This window comes from Pristis pectinata, chromosome 9, assembly GCF_009764475.1.
Source record: "Pristis pectinata isolate sPriPec2 chromosome 9, sPriPec2.1.pri, whole genome shotgun sequence".
Classification (NCBI taxonomy): domain Eukaryota; kingdom Metazoa; phylum Chordata; class Chondrichthyes; order Rhinopristiformes; family Pristidae; genus Pristis; species Pristis pectinata.
The window spans coordinates 62367559-62389965 of record NC_067413.1 but is presented as its reverse complement, the minus strand read 5'-3'; positions in this window follow the sequence as shown (position 1 = coordinate 62389965).

The window sequence follows — 22407 nt, the reverse complement described above, 5'->3', positions numbered from 1 at the left end:
TTCCAATTTACATTTGCTCACATATGTGAAAGTATTTTATTTGATTCAAAAGTCTAAATCAATGATATAAATTTTGAATGAAAATGAATAAAAAGTAGATTCTGGAGATCTGAAAAAAGCAGAAAATGCTGGAAACACAGACACACAAGAGACTGCAGATGCTAGAATCTGGAGGAAAAAAACAAACTACTGGAGGAACTCAGTGGATCAGGCAGCATCTGTAGAGGGAAATAGACAATGCGTACAGTGCCACTCTGCAGATCAGACAGCAGCTATGGAAAGAGCAATACAGTTAATGTTTCAGGTCAAAGAGACCCCTTATCAGTACTGGGAAAAAGAGAAAATAAGTTAGTTTTATGTTGCAGAGAAGGGGGTGGTGGGGGGAAGGGTATGGAAAGAATAAAGGGAACATCTTTGATAGGGTGAGACTAAGTTGATGTGATGATTATGAATAATGGTGGTTGCCAGTCTGATTCTTCTGGGATTTTGCCAATTTGATGAACATCAATCAATCAGCTGGCTATATATTCTACTAATTTGCCCTTGACTCTACAACTTGTTAGCCTTTTAAATGATACCTTATCAAAAGACTTTTGGAAAACAAAATCATTTGCATCAAGGTCTCCTCATCTATGCCCTCTATTGTAGAGGGTGGCTTTTTGTTGCAGGCAAACAGAACCTGTGTTTAATATCATCCCACCAGAAACCTGAAACAATATATGATTTCTTCAATGTTTTATTGGTCTGGAATTTGTAATGATATCAGTGAAACTGTAAATTTGTCACTGTTCAACACACAAAATGCTGGAGGAACTCAGCGGGTCAAGCAGCATCTATGGAGGGAAATGGACAGTCAATGTTTTGGGACAAGACCATTCATCTGGACTGATGGACACAGATGGATCCAGCTGGTCATCTGCAATCCAGATGAAGGGTCTTGAACTGAAACGTCGACTGTCTATTTCCCTCCATAGATGGTGCCTGATCCGCTGAGTACCTCCAGCATTTTGTGTGTTGCTCCAGACTGAAGCATCTGCAGTCTCTTGTGTCTCCAATTTGTTGTTGTACTCTATAAAACTGAAAGGAACTTCTATCAGATCTAGCACCAAAGCAATTTTACTTGGTGGGTTTCTGTTGTAGAGCCAAATAGGAGATACTTGAAGTACAAATGGGATCTTGCCTACTAGGTATGTACCCTGGCAGCCCAAATCCAGATTGTGCAATACAATAAAGATGCAGTTTTGACCTCACAGTCTATCTCATCATGGCCCTTGCATCTTATTATCAACTTGCACTTCACTTTCTCTATAACTGTAACACTATATTCTACAATCTGCTATTGTTTTTCCCTTGTACTACCACAATGTACTTATGTTTTGAAATGATCTGTACAGATGGGATGCAAAACAAAGTTTTTCACTGTATCTCGACACATGACAATGATAAACCAATTACTAATTACAGTTTTCTCTGTATTAAAAGCTGTCACCGTGTTGCTCAGTGAAGACAAATATCCAAGGTTTTATGGAATGTCAGTGATTGAAGCTAACTTTATCATATCATCTATCTTATCACAGTTTCTGTCACGGTAACAGCATATTGCAATTTCTAGGCTTCCCCAGTTCACCATGGCCATGGCCCATAGGTAATGCAGGTCATCACGGGTAATGAACGGGTTCTGCTTTTACAGACATCCATAAGTTGATTCTGTCCATAAGTTTACCCTGTACTACCTCAATACACTCTGTACCAACTCAATGCATCTGCACTGTGTAACGAATTGATCTGTATGAACAGTATGCAAGACAAGTTTTTCACTGTACCTCGGTACAAGTGACAATAATAAACCAATACCAATATCAGTAGAGATCACTCGATATACCATAGAACCATAGAACCATACAGCACAAAACAGGCCCTTCAGCCCACCATGTTGTGCCGTCCATCAAACCACCCTCACACTATCTAACCCTTTCCTCCCACATATCCCTCTATCTCACGTTCCTCCATATGCCTATCCAACAAACTCTTGAACCTGTCCAATGTATCTGCCTCCACCGCCACCCCAGGCAGTGCATTCCATGCACCAATCACTCTCTGGGTGAAAAACCTCCCCCTGACATCTCCCCTGAACATCCCACCCATAAACTTAAAGCCATGCCCTCTCATCTTGAGCACTGGTGCCCTGGGAAGGAGGCGCTGACTGTCTACTCTATCTATTCCTCTCAATATCTTATATAACTCTATCATGTCTCCTCTCATCCTCCTCCTTTCCAGTGAATAAAGCCCTAGCACCTTAAGCCTCTTCTCATATTCCATACGCTCTAATCCAGGCAGCATCCTGGTAAATCTCCTCTGCACCCTCTCCAACGCCTCCACATCCTTCCTATAATGCGGCAACCAGAACTGAACACAGTACTCTAAGTGTGGTCTAACTAGAGTTTTGTAAAGCTGCATCATCACTTCATGGCTCTTAAACTCAATCCCACGATTTATGAAAGCTAGCATCCCATAGGCCTTCTTAACTGCTCTATCCACCTGTGAGACAACTTTCAGTGAACTGTGAATATGAACCCCCAGATCCCTCTGCTCCTCTACACTGCCAAGTACCTTGCCACTTACCCTGTACTCTGCCCTGGAGTTTGTCCTTCCAAAGTGTACCATCTCACACTTCTCCGGATTAAACTCCATCTACCACTTGTCAGCCCAGCTCTGCATCCTATCAATATCCCTCCGTAAGCTCCTCCACAGTTTTGTAATGAATAACAAAAGCACATAAAACTGATAAGAAAGGAACGCTACTAAAAGTGGAGGGAGAAAGTCTTGCCATTTATAGGAACAAACGTATATACGTACATCAGACTTTTGATTTAATAATATTGTGGGAGCTCGTTCTTATGTAGGGGTGTCTATAAGTTAGGTATTCTTAACCTGAAGATGGTTGCTCTGGGACAGTTGGTCCAGAAGGGAACTCCAGAGATGCATCTAGTTGTAGCTCAAATCTAGAAGCTTAGTTTCATGAAAGTACGCAATAGCTTTCTGCTCTAGCTGCACACAGGAACACCAGAATGAGAAAAAATATATTCAACCGATGCAAGATATGAGGAAAGAACAGATTATGATCTCTTTGAATTTTATTGTAATGATAACAGAAGTCCCACCGATTGTTTGACCCTGGTTCCAGAGTAGCCACATTTTCCTTCTCGAAGAATGTGCAGAATAGACAATCATCAGGTCCTGAGACCTTGGGCTACTAAAATTTACCATGGCAAGCTCATGGTGGAAATAGCTATTGACTTGCCTGCAACAATCGTTTTAGCTCACTGTTGACAGCACAGTTTAATTTCGCAATCAAAATATTTTTGTTCATTAAGTGTTGAAGAATAAATATTGGACAGGGGAGCAGGGGATTCCACCCCCCCCCCCCCCAATCACCACCCCCCTCACTCCCACTGCACTCTTTAAAACATTCCTGTTATATCTCTTCTGTCCATCTAAGTGCACATACAACACCACACTGTAAAATCTCATTCAAAACATAAGATTCTCAACAGTGCTCCTTTACTGTCATACTGAAATTTTAGTGCTCATGTTTCTAGATGGTAATTAAACACATGATCTGTTATAACCAAGGCAAGGCTGGCAATTTACTGGCCACAATACAGGGGGAGAACAGGACATTTTGCTGCTATTACTAACTGGCATTTTGTGGAATACCAATATGACACATACAGTATGAAGCAAACTGGAACACAACTTCCTTTTTATATAACACCACATTTGCACTAGGAATCTGAGGAACCTTCATATATTCTACAATAACTGAAATTTATTGAAACTAAAAATCATTTAGCTTGTTCCTAGATTACTCTGTAACACTGACAATATCACACTTAAAAGAAATATGTTTGATAGCACAAATGATACACTTTTAGCTCCCAAATTATACTGCTTCCTGATGAAAGGAAACTGATAACAACTAGCTTAGTGAGAAGAAGCATGAGGAAAGTAGAAGACATAAGGAAAAATTTTTTTGTGAAACAGTTGAAAACAACTGTAATCGTGCCTGTTGATTGTATGGCACCCTTGCAATGCAAAATGGCAAAATAAAATAATTCCCATCATGTAATGGAGGAACGCTATAATTAAAAGTACAAGATTCTTTATTGGAATCTTTTAAACATTTTATCAAACGTAATTTGTTCTGAGTTAAAATGGCATGCATTTATTAAAATCAATGAAAATAAACTGCAAAGTGTAAACACTCTGCCAGTTTGCTATTGGGCAGTTAGTGCTACTGCCCAAAGGCTAATTTTTGTTCAACATTCCTTTGGGATTTCATCATTGGGTGGTGCTGTCCACTCAATGACACATTACCTTTTATTGTTTAACACCATATTTAGGAAAAGTCACTTCACATTGAGATAGATTTTCATGCCTCCTTGGTGAAATCTCCTAAGGCAGATTGCATGACCTTTTCAGAAGCAGCCTGATAACTAGTGCACTAATTCTAATCTACTCAATTCTATTCCACAACAGAAAGGCTGAAATATGAATAAGCAAACAGGAATAAGCTTAAAGAAATTCAAGGAAACTGATTTAAAAATTTCTATCTATTACATTGGAGACAATATTAGAGACTGTTGATAATGATTTATTGAAAAACATGATTGATGAAACTGTTGCAACACCATGTCTATAGCAAAAATGAACAGGACACTTGCAAGAAGAAACAGTCATGAATACCATGAGACATATTGTTATGAAGGCAGGTTGCCCAATAAACAAATGGCAGAAGAAGGTAATATTCAAAACCTTCAAAAAGAAAGGAGCATGGAGATACAAGTCCATATACAACCTGTCCTCTCTCTTCTCTCAAGGCAAATTTCTTCCAACTTCAATCAATCAGACAAAAGAACAAGTCTGACTTTTTCAAACAGTGAAGATTTACCTATTAAATGGAGTTATGGAGTTAGAGCAGAATCTGACTACATTCTATTCTGCTCTAACTCCATTTACAAGTTTGCAGATGACACCACTGTAGTAGGTTGGATCTCAAACAACAACAAGATGGAGTACAGGAGCCTATAGAGAGCCCTATGACATGGTGTCAAGACAACAACCTCTCCTTCAATGTCAGCTAAACAAAAGAGCTAGTCATTGACTTCAGGAAGCAGGGTGGAGTGCATGTTCCTGTCTGTATCAATGGTGTTGAAGTAGAAATGGTTGAGAGCTTCAAGTTCCTAGGTGTAAATATCACCAACAACTTATCCTGGTCCAGTCACGTACAGTAGATGCTATAGCCAAGAAAGCACACAGTGCCTCTACTTCCTCGGAAGGCTAAGGAAATTCAGCATGTCCCTGATGACTGGCACTAATTTTTAAAGATGCACCTTTGAAAGCATCCTATCTGGATGCTTCACAGCTTGGTATGGCAACTGCTCTGCCCAAGTCTGTAAGAAATTGCAGAGAGTTGTGAACACAGCCCAGTCTTTCACAAAGACCCACCTCCCTTCCATTGACACGGTCTGCACTTCCAGCTGCCTTGAGAAAGCAGCCAACATAATCAAAGACCCTTCCCACCCCAGTCATTCTCTCTTCTCCCTCTTTCCATCGGGCAGAAGATACAAAAGCTTGAGTATACATACCACAAAGCTCAAGGACAACTTCTATCCCACTGTTATAAGACTCTTGAATGGACCTCTTATATAATAAAGGTGAACTCTTGATCTCTTGATCTACCTCGTCATGGCCCTTGCACCATATTTGTCTACCTGCTCTGCACTTTCTCTGTAACTGTAATGCTATATTCTGCCACAAGAGAGACTGCAGATGCTGGAAATCTGCAGCAACAAAAAAAGTACTGGAGGAACCCAGCAGGCCAGGCAGCATCTACAGAGGGAAATGGACAGTCAATGTTTTGGATTGAGACCCTTATTCAGGACTGGAAAAAAAAGAGGGGAGAAGCCAGTATAAATGGGTGGGAGAAGGTGCAGAGCAAGTGCTGGTAGGTGGATCCAGGTGAGGGGGATAGATTGGCAGGTTGGGGGGGGGAGGAGTGGGAATGATGAAATAAGCTGGGAGGTGATAAGTGGAAGTTACAAAGGTCTGAAGAAAATGGAATCTGATAGGAGAGGACAGTGGACCATGGAATGAAGGGAAGGAGCAGAGGAGGGGAACCGGAGGGAGGAATGTGTGGTGATGGGCAGATCGAGAGGGCGGGGAGGAGAAAGAGAAGGGGTATGGGGGCCAGTGGGATAAGGGAAAACAAAAGGGCGGGGGGGACAGAGGGAAGTAGTTACTGGAAGTTGGAGAAATCGATGTTGATGCCGTCAGGTTGGAGATTACCAAGGCGGAATATGAAGTGTTGCTCCTCTAATCTGTGTCTGGCTTCAACTTGACAGTAGAGGAGGCTGTAGACAGACAGGTTGGTGTAGGAATAGGTAGTGGAATTAAAATGGCTGGTCACCGGGAGATCCTGGCTGGTACGGCAGACGGAGTGAAAGTTGTTTGACAAAGTGATCCCCGAATCTGCGTTGGGTCTCACCAATGTAGAGGAGGCCGCACTGGGAGCACCAGATGCAATAGATGACACCGATGAATTCACAAGTGGAGGACTGCTTCACCTAGAAGGACTGTTTAGGGCCCTGAATGGTGGTGTAAATGATGGGGGATGGAGTGAGGGCAAATGCATGGGAAATAGAAGAGATGCAGGTGAGGGCTGCGGAGCTTATCACTTTCCTCGTCTTCTCTGTCAATTTCATCCCCCATGAGGAAGGGCTCAAGGTTCTCCACTTCCTTCTCGACAACAGACCAAACCAGTTCCACTCCACTGCCACCCTTCTCCGTCTGGCAGAACTGGTGCTCACCCTCAACAACTTCTCTTTCAGCTCCTCCCACTTTCTCTAGACCAAAGGTGTAGCTATGGGAACTTGCACGGGTCCCAGCCTTTTAGCTGGCTATGTGAACAATCCACGTTCCAAACCTACACCAGTAATGCGTCCCAACTCTTTCTCCGCTACATTGACGACTGCATTGGGGCTGCTTCCTGCACCCATGCAGAGCTCGTCAATTTCATCAACTTTGCCACCAGCTTCCACCCTACCCTCAAATTCATTTGGTCCATCTCCGACACCTCTCTCCCCTCTGTCTCCATCTCCAGAGACAAATAATCTACTGACATCTTTTAGAAACCCACTGGCTCTCACAGTTACCTTGATTACACCTCTGTCACTCGTAATTGACACCCCCCTGTCACTATTCCTTTCTCTCACTTCCTCAGTCTCCAATGCATCTGTTCTCATGATGAGGCTTTCCATTCCAGGACATCCGAGATACCCTCTTTTTTCAGAAAACAGGGTTTCCTCCTTATTGCTATCAATGCAGTCCTTACCTGCATATCTTCTATTTCCCATATCTCTGCCCTCACTCCATCACCGCCCCCTGGACACAATAGGGATAGACTTCCCTTTGTCCTCACCTACCACCCCAGAAGCCTCCGCATCCAACACATCATTCTCTGCAGCCTCCACCACCAGGCATATCTTCCCCTCCCCTCCCCTCCGCAGGGATTGCTCTCCCTGTGACTCCCTTGTCTGTTCGTCCCAGCCCACTGATCCCCCTCCAGGCACTTATCCCTGCAACCACGCTAAGTGTTACACCTGTCCCAACACATCCTCCCTTACCACCATTCAGGGCCCTAAACAGTCCTTCCAAGTGAAGCAATCCTTCACATGTTAATTCATCAGTGTCATTTATTGCATCTGGTGCTCCCAGTGTAGCCTCCTCTACATCGGTGAGACCTGGTGTAGATTCGAGGATCGCTTTGTCGAGCACCTTCGCTCCATCTGCCATAATAGCCAGGATCTCCCAGTGACCAGCCATTTTAATTCCACTTCCCATTCCCACATTGGCGTTTCTGTCCACAGCCTCCTCTACTGCCAAGTTGTGGCTAGATGCAATTCAGAGGAATGGCACCTCATATTCCACCTTAGTAGTCTCCAGCCTGACAGCATGAACATCAATTTCTCCAACATCCGGTAACCACTCCGCTCTGTACCCCCTTTGTTTTCCCTCATCCTACCAGCTCCCATACCCTTTCTTTATCCCCCTCCCCCCACCCTCTCAATCTGCACATTCCTTCCTCTGGTTCCACTCCTCACCTCCTTCCCTTCATTCCATGGGTCCACTGTCCTTTTCTATCAGATTCCATCTTCTTCAGCCCTTTTGTAACTTCCCACCTATCAACTCTCAGCTTATTTCATCATTCCCACTTCTTCCCCCCACTTTTCCCACATGGCCATCTGCCCCCTCTCACCTGGATCCACTTATCAGCCACCAGCTCTCGCCCTACCTCCTCCCCCCCACCCTTTTATATTGGCTTTTCTCCTCTTTCTTTCCAGTCCTGAAGAATGGTCCTTGACCCGAAACATCAACTGTCCATTTCCCTCCGTTGATGCCGCCTGGCCTGCTGAGTTCCTCCAGCATTTTGTATGTTGCATTATAATCTGCATTCTGTTATTTTTTTCCTTTGTACTACCTCAATGTACTTATGTATGGATTGATCTGTCTGGAGGGCATACAAACAAAAGCTTTTCACTGTATCTCACTACATGCGAGGCACGGTAGTGTAACGGTTAGCGTAACGCTATTACAGTGCCAGCAACCCAGGTTTCAATTCCTGCCAGCTGTCTGTAAGGAGTTTGTACATTCTCCCCAGGTCTGCATGGGTTTCCTCCAGGTGCTGCAGTTTCCTCCTACATTCCAAAGATGTATGGGTTAGGAAGTTGTGGGCATGCTATGTTGGCACTGGAAGAGTGGCGGACATTTGCGGGCTGCCCCCAGACCATTCTTCGCAAAGATGCATGTCACTGTGTGTTTCGATGTACATGTGATTAATAAAGATATCTTATATCTTATCTCTTATATGTGACAATAATAAACCAGTTACAGTTACCAAAATCCACCACCCTTAACCCTCCACTCAGCATGATTACATTAACCCAATCTGTGGACAGCAGGAAGACAGAAGAAAGATTTTGAAGACATGAAAGTCTTCATTTATGTATCTACATGAGAATGTGCATGAGGTGCTGCTATCTTAGCTTCCTCAAGTCACCCTCTCATAATATCGGGTACACAGGTTGTGTGAGCAATTTTTTATGCTTTCTGCTTAATGTGCTTTGTTTAGAATGATAATAAGTTAGGATATGCTTGAAGACAACAACAAATTTAAAGCTTCTGTTAATTTATATACCATGAATGAGACATTATATCCATTTACAGTTTCACCCTGTTTTCAGCTAATGAAGAACCTATGTTTTTTTATAGTCCAAGATTTTTAAAGCACAATTGAAGAGCATGAATTGTCAATATTGCCAGATCAAAGTGAACAATGGTGTTCAATGGTGAAGGAAATAATATTCCCAAATAAATTTCTTTAGTGAATAGGACACACCTACCACTGAAGAATGAAAAGGGGAAAATGGGCCTCAGTAACTACCATTTCCTTGAGCAAGAAGAATGCTCAGGTTACTTAAGGTGTTGTGATTAGGTGTCACCACGCTTGGGTTTAAAAGTGAGAAGATTTCTGAAGGAAAGAAAGACTGAAGAATATAAAGAAATCCATCTTCTTGAGGTTCTGAGGAAAAGGATTTGTGTTAGGGGAATGTAAAGTGAGTAAAATAAGAAGTGGATGTGTAAGATGGCACTTGGGGTTTAGAGGTAAGGACAAAGGAAAGTTCAGAGCAGAATAAAATGTAGTTGTTAAATAAGGACTGGCTTGTTTTGCTTGAAGTCTGAGGAAAATACTCCACTAATCTTTAGTCCTGCATAATGTTTAATTTTATGTCCATGGTCTCTAGTTGTCTGCTCATTTTAATCGCTAATTTAACTACATCTGCTTCTCTCACCATATTAAAGATCTAGCAGTTCCTCCCTCTTAAACTTTCTTCCTATAACGAGTTGTGCTTCAGTTCTCTGAAAAGTTTCTTTTAGACATCTAAGCAATTGAAAAATCTGAATATTGACAAAAGAATAAACTTGCCTCATGTCCCTTAATGCAAAAGGATTGGGCAATGCAATTTTTCTAACTCGAAGAGCCAAATTAATATTGGCTTTAGAAGCAACAATTCCTACATAACCTGAAAAGGTCAGAGAAAATGTCAGAAATATCCAGCAGATCAGGCAGCATTTATGGAGAGAGAAACAATGTTAACATTTAAGGATGATTATTTTTCATCAAAGCAGGTTCACAGATGCTGCCTGATTTCCTGCACTTTTCCTTCCTATTTCAGATGTCCAGCATCCTCAATAATTTGTTATTTTTTTTCTGACAAAGTACAATGAAGCGAATCAAAGACTATTGTGTACTTCAGGACAAGTTTCTGTCACAAACTAACTAAAGACTGCCAACATAAAAGTATTAAATTACTAATAGGTGTACTTATAAAGTAACTATCTGCATTCATATGTTTTTAGTACTGGTTTTAATTTTTCTTCAACCACCCATGAGACAAAGCAATATACAAATGTTTGATTTCATACAGCATACATCTTTTGGCAGTTAGAAGGATAAGCAGAATTAGATCAAACAAATCGCAAGGTACATTACATGATGTGACAAGAAAGCTTGTTAATTCATTAAGATGATAAATATGCCTTTTTAAAGAGAACAAATTAATATTGTCAGAATTATTAGGGTCCCTCAGGGTCAGGAATGATAGGTTTCCATTGTAGTTCTTTGGAATTTGTGTTGACTAGAGTCCTATGTGTGAGAGATGAAGCTTGACGAATCAGGTGGGTGTGTTGATTGGGTTCTTGCATACTCCTTTTGCTCTTGGCCTCCAAGTGCTTTGGTCAGAGAGACTTCCCCTTTGCTCCTCTTCAACGCTGAGCAGTAATGTTGCAGGAATCCCCCATAGGGTTAGTGAGGGTTTACTATATTTTTCAGGGAGGCTTTGAGAGCATTCTTGAAGTTATTTTCTCATCTTCCTAGAAATGTCTTGCCATGGTGGAGCATAGAGTAGAATGCTTGCTTTAGGAGTCTGGTGTCAGACATGCAGTTGATGTAAAAAACAAACTGCTGGAGGAACTCAGCAGACTGAGTATCTGTGGAGGCAAAGGGATAGTAAATGTTTTGGGTCAAGACCATGCATCAGGACTGAGGGTGTCGAGGGGAGATAGCCAGTATAAAGAGGTGAAGGGGAGGGGTGAGGTAGTGTGAGGCACAGAAGCAGGTTGATCATCATCAGAGCCTCGACGCTGGGGATGTTAGCCTTGCTGAAGTTGGGACTGTGTTGTAGTTTGCATGTAATTGCACTGCATACAGAAGATGGTGACATTGAATTGCTTGACCTATATTGATTTTCAAAAGAGCCATACTCGATACACTGTTTGCTGTTTAGCTATGCTCTCAGGTGCCTAGGATAAGTTGCCCAAATCTCCAATACATAGAGCAGGATGAGAATCACTGCTGTTCAGAAGATTGTGCAACTGATGCTGAGTTTGAGCTCTTGTTCCAACACTCTTTTCAACAGGTGGCCAAAGGTTGTGCTGGCGTATTGGATACAATGATGGTTTGCATTGTTGATGTCTGCACTCTTTGAAAGGTGGCTCCTGAGATATGGAAAGTCACTGACCAGGACCTGGATCTTGTCATGGGACTTGAACTTTTGGGAGTTAGTGTTTTTTTGTGGGGATATGATGATGATGGATATTTGTCTCTCAGAAGCTTAAGACCCATCCCTCATATGCTTTATTGAGTGATTGATATGGTTTGGATCTCAGCCTCTGAGTATATACATACACAAGCATTGTCTGCAATGGAAGTTGATGACAGATTTTGGATTGACCTTTGTTTTAAAGAAGAGGCACTGCAGATTAAACAGTTTCCTGCTCATTGCAGATTAGCTCATTTCCAGCAGGGACTTGTTAGAGTTGATGTGAAATATGATGAGAAATGTTGAGAAGATGGTTGATGTGATCACACAGCCTTGTGGGAATTGGGTCTGTGGTGCAGTTTGCATGCAATGGTGCTGCAGGCAGATGGTGATGAATTTTTGGGGACTACCAAATTTGTGAAGGATTCTCCATAATGTATTTCAATTGACAGAGTAGAAAATTTTAGTGAGGTCAAGGAAAGCCATTTCTAGTGGCTAATATTGCTCCCCGTATTATTCTTGGATTTGTCATTTGATCACTCTGGAAGGAACCCATTGGCCAATGAGAAGAGGTGATTGAGGAGGATCCTTTTGAGGTCCCTCTGTAATTATCACAATTGATCATGTCTTTTTACTTGAAAATGGTCACAATTATGACATCACTGAAATCTCCCGACATGCAATCTGTGGCTCTTATAGGCTGGGAATTGTAAGGTGAGCTTCAATGCTAAAGTGCCTCAATTTCAGAATAAGCTAGAGCAAAATGGAAACTGAACCACTGAACTATTTAAAGTCACAGAATCAAACAGCACAGAATTAAGATAAGATAAGATTTCTTTATTAGTCACATGTACATTGAAACACACAGTGCAATGCATCGTTGCATAGAATGTTCTGGGGGCAGCCCGCAAGTGTCGCCACGCTTGTGGCGCCAACATAGCATGCCCACAACTCCTAACCAGTACGTCTTTGGAACATGAGAGGAAACCAGATTACCCGGAGGAAACTCATGAAGACAAGGGGAGAACGTACAAATTCCTTACAGATAGTGGCCGGAATTGAACCTGGGTCGCTGGCACTGTAATAGCGTTATGCTAACCACTACACTACCTTACCTGCCCCACACTACTGTGCACAGAGCTATAGGTATTCCTAGCTGATTAGAATAGGGAATGTGTGCTACAGTCATCTAAGTTTAGCTCAATATACTCCTTGAGTACTGGGGATAGTGCTGCCTCCTTATCTAAAGAAGGATACATATATTCATCTAAGTGGATTATTTCCTGGTATGACAGCACTGACCTTGGAGAAGAATATATCTATTTGAATACATCCATTGAAGGTTTAGATGTATGATCTTATGGAAATATAAAACTTTTAAGAAGCTTGTCAAAGAAGATGGTTGGAATTGATTAGTCCTGGCTAGAGAATGAGGATGTTGTTCAGGATATGAGTTTGGCTATTCGGAACTGTAATTAGAGGTTTGTGAATCCTTGGACTTCTTTCCTCCAAAGGGCTATGCATGCTCAATCCATCAGCACATTCAAAATTGAGAGTAATAGACTGTTGAGCACTGCAAAAATCACAGGATAGGGGAATATCTATCTCTTACCCTAAATGCACTGAATGGTGGTGCAGAGCAAAGAGCAGACTAGCCCATTGTCATTGCAATTTCTCGTGTTATTTTATCCTTAATAGGAAGAACAGTAGCTAATGGGATTGGGAGGAGCAGTTTCTGTCTGTGGGAGGGTGAAAGGTGAATTTGTCCAATAGGTAGTGGAAAGGTACCCCAATGTGAGACCCATCTGAGAGGGCTGATGAGATATTTGATCCAAAAGACAAAGCAGCACCTGTTCAATGCTGTGTGGAAGATTGTGTCTTTAAGGTGAGGTTAGGAGTGGAGGGGTTATTGGTTAAATCCACACTTTCTGACTATGTGGTAGTACTGAAAAGACTTGAGCACAAAAACATGAACATTCTTCTTCACTTGTCCCACTCTGATGTGAAATCTGGGCAACTTCCAACTCCTAACAAGGTTAGAGAGTATTATTGGAAGAGGACTCCTTAAAGTTTCAATTCAGGAATTATTTTAAACCTATTAGTGTTGCTCTAATGTATTTTGTTTGCCTTACAAATTCAAATACATTGTTGTTAAGGGTACTATCTACCTTTATGTGTTTAAAATCTTAATTTTAGATTCTGAAATATATTCAGATTGAAGAACTCACTAACCATTGCTATTTTTCACTTAATTTTTGAGGATTATGGATGCAAATTATATTCTGTAACTACTGGTATGAGAATTTAGGAAGGTTAGTTATTGTGCAGAACTACTTATTCCAACAGAATATCTTAACTTGTGCTGGTGAAAGCTCTGATTAACTTTCTTATTAATGATAGTTGTAGTGCTATACCAATCTACTGAATTTTGTGATTGATATTCTGCATGCATTTGTTTTAGATTTTTTATTTATATGCAATATTTTCCATTCATTAGATATGAGTGAATCATGAATCTGAAGTCAATGTAGTGACAATACTGCAATTTGATTAATTGTTAGTCCCCAGATAAAGAATGAAAATATGCTGACTTTAGATTGACAGGGCCAATGAAATTGTGCACATGCCATTGAACAAGAAAACACAACTAGACTATAATGAACTAGGATATTTTTATCTGTGCCTGAATCTAACTTTCACTTCAAGTAGTCACTGTGTTTTTCTGCAGCATAACTGTTGTGAGAGAAAGGAAATTAATAACATTTCCAGCTACTGAAAGCTGTACAATTTCTGTTGCAGATTATTTGGAGATAATCTATTTTCAAGTTCTGGAGCAGGCTGCTTGGCAGAAAGGCAGCTAGTGTATTCTTTTAATCTGATTCCATACCATGGTCAACCCAGACAAAATGAAACTGAAACAACATTATAGATTCAGTTGTCCAAACAGTGCTCCTTCTGAGCAGGGCTCCCTGCTGGAAGTGATGGATTATGAAAGCACAATATGTTTAAATAACCCATTTCATGTAACCATTTGTATTCTAAATGGATCTCTTTATAATGAGTTGTGAAAATATTGTATTTCTCCTTGATCTTTATAAGCTTTCACAGTGGTTTGAAAGAAATTTGGGCCCACAAAAATCATTGAAAATTCCCTAAGAGCACTCAATGATAAGAGATTGGAGAATGACTGAGAATAACTTGATGGTGACACACTTGCATAACTGACCTGCCCTATTCACATGAATACAGAACACAGGACTCTTATACCTTAGGGGCACATATAGAAATAATCTAAGATGCCACAATGAACACCCATTCTCTTACTGAATAAAACTACCACATGACTTAATACAACTCTGGTAATTCAAGTTTTATTTAATAGAAGTAGAAATAGAAAACAAGTATAAACCAGCACATTAGGTAACATGTATCGTAATGTGCCAATGGAAGCTATTTTCAGTGATCAATAAAACATATCTTTGCAAAATGCTTAATCATTGTATTGCAGCACCTTTTAACAATTTATATACCATGAATAGACTTCATAGACTCCATAACTAGAAATTATATCACATAATATCATATTTTTGTGCATTATATGACCCAATTTCCATGATAAATAAACATGATCAAAACTAGTGCACCTATATCCTTAAGATGAAAATCATAGACTTATAAGTCTGTAACTTTCATTCTGGCTCTTCTGTGTAGCTAACCTTGAATGCACAAAGGATATCTAACATCAGCTACCAATGAACTATAATGTGAATATGGAGCCACCTTTGGGATCCTCACTTACATTGGGTGGCCATGCAGTTTGCAGTCTACTCCAGCAGAATTAACGTTTCACAATGCTTGTGAGGCATGACCTAAATGAAACCCACCCTGAGCAGGTCCCATCCCAGAGGTAGGAAACCATCTCAGGCATATTGCCTTTATGTTATCTACTTCCTTCGTGCCCCATCACTTACTCCATGATTCCATGCCCCATGGTACCAACCCCCCCACTCTGCCAAGCCTATAACCCTCACTGGACGACCTTAACCCCACCCCCCCTCCCAACCTATTATCACAGCTATACCATACCCTCCGACCACCAACGTGGTTTGTGATAGCCAATCTTCAGCACAACCCCACTCCACCTCCGATCCCCGAACTTTCTCCTCACTTTGGCCACAGCCCCGATTTAGATTTCTTTTGCATACTCTGCAATGGTAAAATGTTCAAAAGAAAGGTTTTACCTCATAAGGTAGATACTGTAATATTTGGAGCTTGGGCTCTATGTATGGAGCTTGTGCCCTTTTAAATTTCCAAATGGCATGCCCACAACCAAAATAGTGCTTGCTCACCGTACAACAGTTGTTTAATGTGCCAAGTAATTTCTAGGTTCATGGAACTTCAGCTTGCAAATGTGACAGGGATCAGAGCAGTGAATTACATGACTGTCAGCAGCTGAATGTTTATTTCCAGCCCCAGCTGCCTCTGGATACAGAAAGTCAATCAAAAATTGAGCAAGTTCTTGGTTGCAGCAAATGGCCAGATGCCATATTAATGAGTAGCGGGCTGTGGTATGTGGAAGTGGGACAGGAAGGGGTTCAGGCTTAGTCTGACCCCCCCCCCCCCATGATCATCCAATTCAAACAAGAGGTTGTAAATGTGTGCACATGCATTCACCCCATAACAAAGTGAAAGGTTGCGTACGTCTCTCCAATTTTTTTTGTATTAAAAACCTACTTTATTCCTAAAAAAATATAGAAATACAAACAATTAGTACATGTCTTTCTTTACATTCATTGTGCCATCAAACCTATATATATTCTCACAATGTGCCAATGGCACTTATGTTTTCTCTTTAAACAATACACCCATGAAGTGTTTGAGAGGCTGTTAAACAGGACCCAGTCCCGCAGTGTCCAGTGGCAACAGGACCTTAGTCTGTGGTCCTTCTCCATGAAGTCCTTGTGGTGGGTGCACTGAGGTTTAGTACATCCCTCAACATGAAGTCCTGCAGCTTGGAATGTGTCAGTTGGCAGCATTCACTTACGGACATCTCGTTTCACTGGATGACCCTCCAACAGTTGGCAAACTTGAAAGTCGTATACATACCACTGATAGTGTCAATTGGATAAGAAATGTTACTGCCGGTTTAATAGCCCCAGATTTAACTCAGGACAGGAGGTAGTGGTTAGGACTGAAGTATCTGGGAAGCCAGTCTGAGCTTGGCATGGTGAGGCCCATGAATGATTTTAATTCATGGTTCTGGACTGCTGAGGTCCCATTTGTCTCTTGGATCAAACAGGCAGGAAGCAGTTGTTAGTTGACGGGTCTGGGTGGAATGTCAGACAGCAAGGCTGAACAATCATGGATCGTCTTCACTTAGAACTAGGTGCGCATATCAAGAATTTGGGCCAGCTGCCAGGAACTTCATGTGCAAGTAAAACTCAAAGAGAGTGTAGAAGTTTTCATAACTTCAGGAGGTCTCAAAGCATTTTTCAGACAATTAAGTAAATTAAACACTTCTGAAATGTAATCATATTCCACCAGTCACTTCACTGTTCACTGTTGGTGTCTAAGAAGTTGTGTGCTATAACCTTACCCACCCATCCCACCCCCAGACACCTGAAAAGGGTGCAGAAACTGAGGCAAATGGAGATGAGACAGAATTTTGCCAGTTATGGCAGATATGGAGTAAGTGTGACAAACTGGATATGAGGATTTAACTGTTTAAATGTTACTCTTTTCCATAATAGATGAGAATCTACTCACGCATTTGCATGGTATACTGGCAAAGGTGAAAATTACTCTGAATGTTGGTGAATACTTGATTTGATTTACTCTAATTATTGGATATATTAGAAAATAACTTAGCCTAGTTTGACATCAGTTCACATAACAAGAATGAGCAAAAACTTAATTAAGTCCAGGTTTTCCCCATTCTGAATTATTTACAAACATCTGAACCATTTCCTGTGTGATAGCTTTCCTGTTGCAGAGAAAAGCATTTCCTGGATCAGCAGAGAAATCGGGTGAAACAGGAGGTGGCAGTATTTAGCTTTAAAAGCTGGATTAGTGGCACTTTGGGATACTGAATTGGTTTCTACCTGGGCTACCAAAATTAGTTATGAGACAACTTTACACAACTTTTTGCCTGGACAACCATTCTGGGTTAATCAATCACAACTCATGTTATTATTTTGGGAATGAATTAAACATTAGTCATGCAAATGGCAACAAATAAAGATGAACACAATATGCATTTTTCAACTTAATTCCTTAAAGGTGCCATAATTTATTGAATTCCGTAGAATTCAATCTTGTTGGAGCTTGAAGTCAAATTTCAAGATTTCCCAAAACATTTGACTTTCTGAAACTGAATTTGAGGTCATAAGATATTATAAAACTTTTCAAGCTCCTGCAATTGTAGCCATTCACTACCAAATCTCATAACTCACAGAAGATAACTTTATTGTGTTCATCATATGGCAAAATATGTTGGGGTTAAACCTTAACCTCTTTTGCAAGAGAAAAAAAAGTGATAGCAATTAGGAACCTAGTTTACATCTACGCTATTTTCATTTCCATTGACTTCTAAGGAAAATAAATCAGATACTGTACAAAATGGACAGCTGATTTACTATTGCCTGCTTTTTGTCCAGTGATGTAATATAAAGTCACTCCTAGGCTGTTGAATAATTCTTATCTTGTATGAAAAATATACATACAAAAGAAAACCATCAAAAGGATATTTTGGAAAAAGTTGGAAGAACATGCTCCCCCACAAATAAAGAATAATTTACCATTATTTTATTTGAATAACAAGTTTTAACAAAATAGAATTTCATAGGAATTGAATTCATAGGAATTGGATAAAGTATTACTGAGAATATTTTTTTTTGTGCCTGGAGCATTTCAAAAGCACCAGAAACAAATATTCCTTCAAGCAGCAGGAATTTATCTTTATTTAAAATACCATATCTAAAATTTGGTAATTATGAAGAAAATGAATTAACTAAAAAGACAACTAGTTGGAGCAGACAATGGACTCTTTCCCACTTTCTTCCATTGTCCCATTGAAATCCATGTCATACTATGTTTCCCACACTATAGAATTATTATCACTAGGACTGAAAACATCCGTTCAGTTGCTTCTGCTACCTCTTTCAGCTCAGACAATTTTTGCTTAGCCATTCACTTCTTGCAAATTACTGACCCATCTCCAACACCTCTACATTTCCCAGTTCTTGAAAGTGTTGTCACACAAATCCATGTACATCTTTTGTTCAGTCCCTTGCTTCAATCGAGTATGCATCTCACAGCAGATGTGTAATTACCCTTGTCAAAGTCAGAAATGACATCCTATGTGACCGTGGTAGACTGTCCCTCTTTATCCTACTGAACATGTCTGAGTATATCAACCTTCTCCAAAGCTCCGCTTCTGTCATCCAGTAGGACAGCCCTTTGCATATTTCATATGTGTCTATCCATTTGCAGCCAGAGAATCACCACCAATGGTTTCTCTTCCTGCTCTCACCCTGTTAATCTATGAATCCTCCAAGGATTTATCCTTGGATCTTGTCTTATATATCATCTATATGCTGCCTCTTGGTGACATCATTTAAAAGCACACTGTCAGTTTCCAAATGTATGATGGAAATATCCAGTTCTACTTCACCACCACCTCTCTCTACACCTTCCATGTTTCTGATTTGTCATACTGCTTTAACAAGCAAAGTAGGAACTTCCTTTGAATACGAGGAAGATCAAAGCCTTTCTGTTTCTTCTCACCTGTTGCCAGCAGGTATCCTCGGCTTACACTTGATGACAAGCTGAGCTTCTGATCAAACGTCTGCTCCATCACCAACTGTAGTTATTTTCACTTACATTATAAAGCTTGATTCTAGCCCAGCGTCAGTTTATCTGTTGGTAAAATCTTCATCCATATCTTTGTTACCAGTAACTCTATCCACTCTCATGCTCTCCTGGATCATCTCTAATCTTGCACCCTACATAAGTTCAACCAAAACTTTACTGCCACTTTGTAATTTGTATCAATCTTTACTCACTTTGCTCTTTTATCTACATTGGCTTCCAGCCCTGGAACATGTCAATTTTATAATTCTCATTCCTGCATTCAGAAATCTCAATGACCTCACGCCCCCTCTCTGCAAGGTTCTCCTGTCTTGAGGTCTCTGGGCTTCTCCAATTCTGGCTCATTTCACATTCCCATTTTAATTACTCCTTGCCTGATGGCTATGCCTTTATCTGTCTTGGCCATTATCTGTCTAGGCCATAGGCACCAGAATTCTTTTCCCAAGCATCTCTTCCCCTTTTCTTATTCCTTGAACAGACTTTTGATCAAGTTTTTGGTCATCTATAATAACCCCTTAAGTGACATAACCTCTGCATAATTATGGTACTTTGATGTGCCTTGGGATGTTTTAGAATGTTCTGGACATGGACGTAACTATCCCATGTTATGGACTGAGTTACTACTGTTGTTGCACTAGTGGTTAGCGTAACACTATTACAGCACCAGCGATCTGGGTTCAAATCCTGCCGCTGTCTGTAAGGAGCTTGTACGTTCTCCCCGTGTCTGCGTGGGTTTCCTCCGGGTGCTCTGGTTTCCTCCCACATTCCAAAGACATACGGGTTAGGAAGTTGTTGGCGTGCTATGTTGGCGCCAGAAGCGTGGTGACACTTGCGGGCTGCCCCAGAACACTCTATGCAAAAAGATGCATTTCATGTGTGTTTCGATGTACATGTGACTAATAAAGATAAAGACAGATAGAAAGACAGAGTTCCCTTTGATTGTGTACTCCATATCCTTGTACAGCATAGAAACAGGCTCTTTATCCCACCGCACCTATGCTGACTATCATGCCTCTCTATAATTATCCCATTTGTCTGCACTATGTCCTATCTCTTCCCTCTTATAGAGGTATATAAGATATTGAGGGGCATAGACAGAGTGAGTGCACTCAGTCTTTTTCCCAGGGTTGGGGAATCAAGAACTAGAAGGCATAGGTTTAAGGTGAGAGAGGAAAGATTTAATAGGAACTTGGAAGGCAATCTTTTTTTACACAAAGGGTGGTATATTTGTGGAATGAGCTGCCACAGGAAGTGGTTGAGGCAGGTACAATAACAATTTTTAAAAGACAGTTTGACAGGTATATGGATAGAAAATATTTAGAAGGGTATGGGCTAAATGCTGGCACATGGGACTAGCTTGGATGGACATCTTGGTTGGCATGGACCAGTTGGACTGAATGCCCTGTTTCCATGCTGTATGATCCTATGGCTCCATAAGTTGTTTGACTACAGTACAGGTAACTAAGAACAAAACCAAAAATAACATCAGCTACTCACAAAATAGCATATAATTAAGTATGAGGAGCAATTTTTCATTGCACTAATACTGGCATGAAGCCATTCCAGATCAACACTACAGAGCCAATTATGGAATTAATGCTCACACCTCGTGAGGATCCAACCCATGTACAGAACTTCATAAACTTATCCTGTAGGTCCATGAAATGAAGGGGTAATTTAACATCGGGCAATAGTGTGAAATAGTTGATATCAAATTGGCTGGCTATTCTGCAGCTATTCTTGTATTCCTTTCATTAGAGAGAGAGAGAGAGAGATAATTTGCAACTAATCTAACAACACCCGTTTTACATTAGCAGCAAAAACTAGAATTACTCCCAATGCCTTACTTGCATAGTTACCACCCATTTCTCTTCAACAATGAGCAAAAAGTAAGTAATCTTAGTTGCACTGTTCCCGTGCAATGACTGTCCATATGCAAAGCCATGAAGGCAAGAAAGTGACAGAGGCTGAGAAAATGATAGATACAGACAGAGAAAATTGAAAGTCTTATGTACCATGGTGTTTCTTGAGCTGCTGCTACCTTACAAGTATCAAATTATGCAAGGTAGTTAGGATTGAATTTATAACTTAGAGTGTAAGATTAATAAACACTGGAAGTTCTACTCCAGTAGGTAAAACTTTGTAAAGCTTTCTGTACAATTTCAGAATATGGAAGAGAGTGGAATTGAAGAAGGTAGCCCAGCAGAATGGATTAAACAAAACAAGGAAGTGGGCTAAATGCTGGTTGGTCTAATTTAATGCAGAGAAGTACTTAAAATAGCACAAAAGGAGAAAAGAAAATCATACACATACTTCAAGAATAGTATTAATATAGCAAAGAATAAGGTTCAAAGAGACCTTGTTGATTCTGTGCTCATGTCTATTCAATGTAGAACAGCAGAACAAAGGAGATAATCTGGCACTGAGGACTATGCAGCAAGAGGGACAATGATAGCAGGAATCTAAATTTCCAAGGAAAAATTCTAAAGAAATATGGGTCACAAGGTTTTCCTCTGTAATGCATTTTTTGGATCCCATGGATGCTGAATTATGTCCAAAATGACAACAAATGCCTATGTACACATCTGCAGTGCAGGCTCAGGGCATAACCATTAAGTCACAGCTCATATTCACAGCAGAATCAGAAAATCATGAACTCAATCAGCATCAATGTTGATCTGATGTTAGCACTGAAATACAGGAGCTCAGTGCTCTTAATCTCACACAGTTGAACAAGCACTCAGCAGCAAGACTAATTCCACCTGCAGCACCATCGGGATTAATTAAAGGGACAAAGGCTAGTTGCTGATTTATTTCTATTGGCCGTTGTTAGAAGTCTACAATTGTTTGGTACTGTGGATTATTTGGCATTAAATAA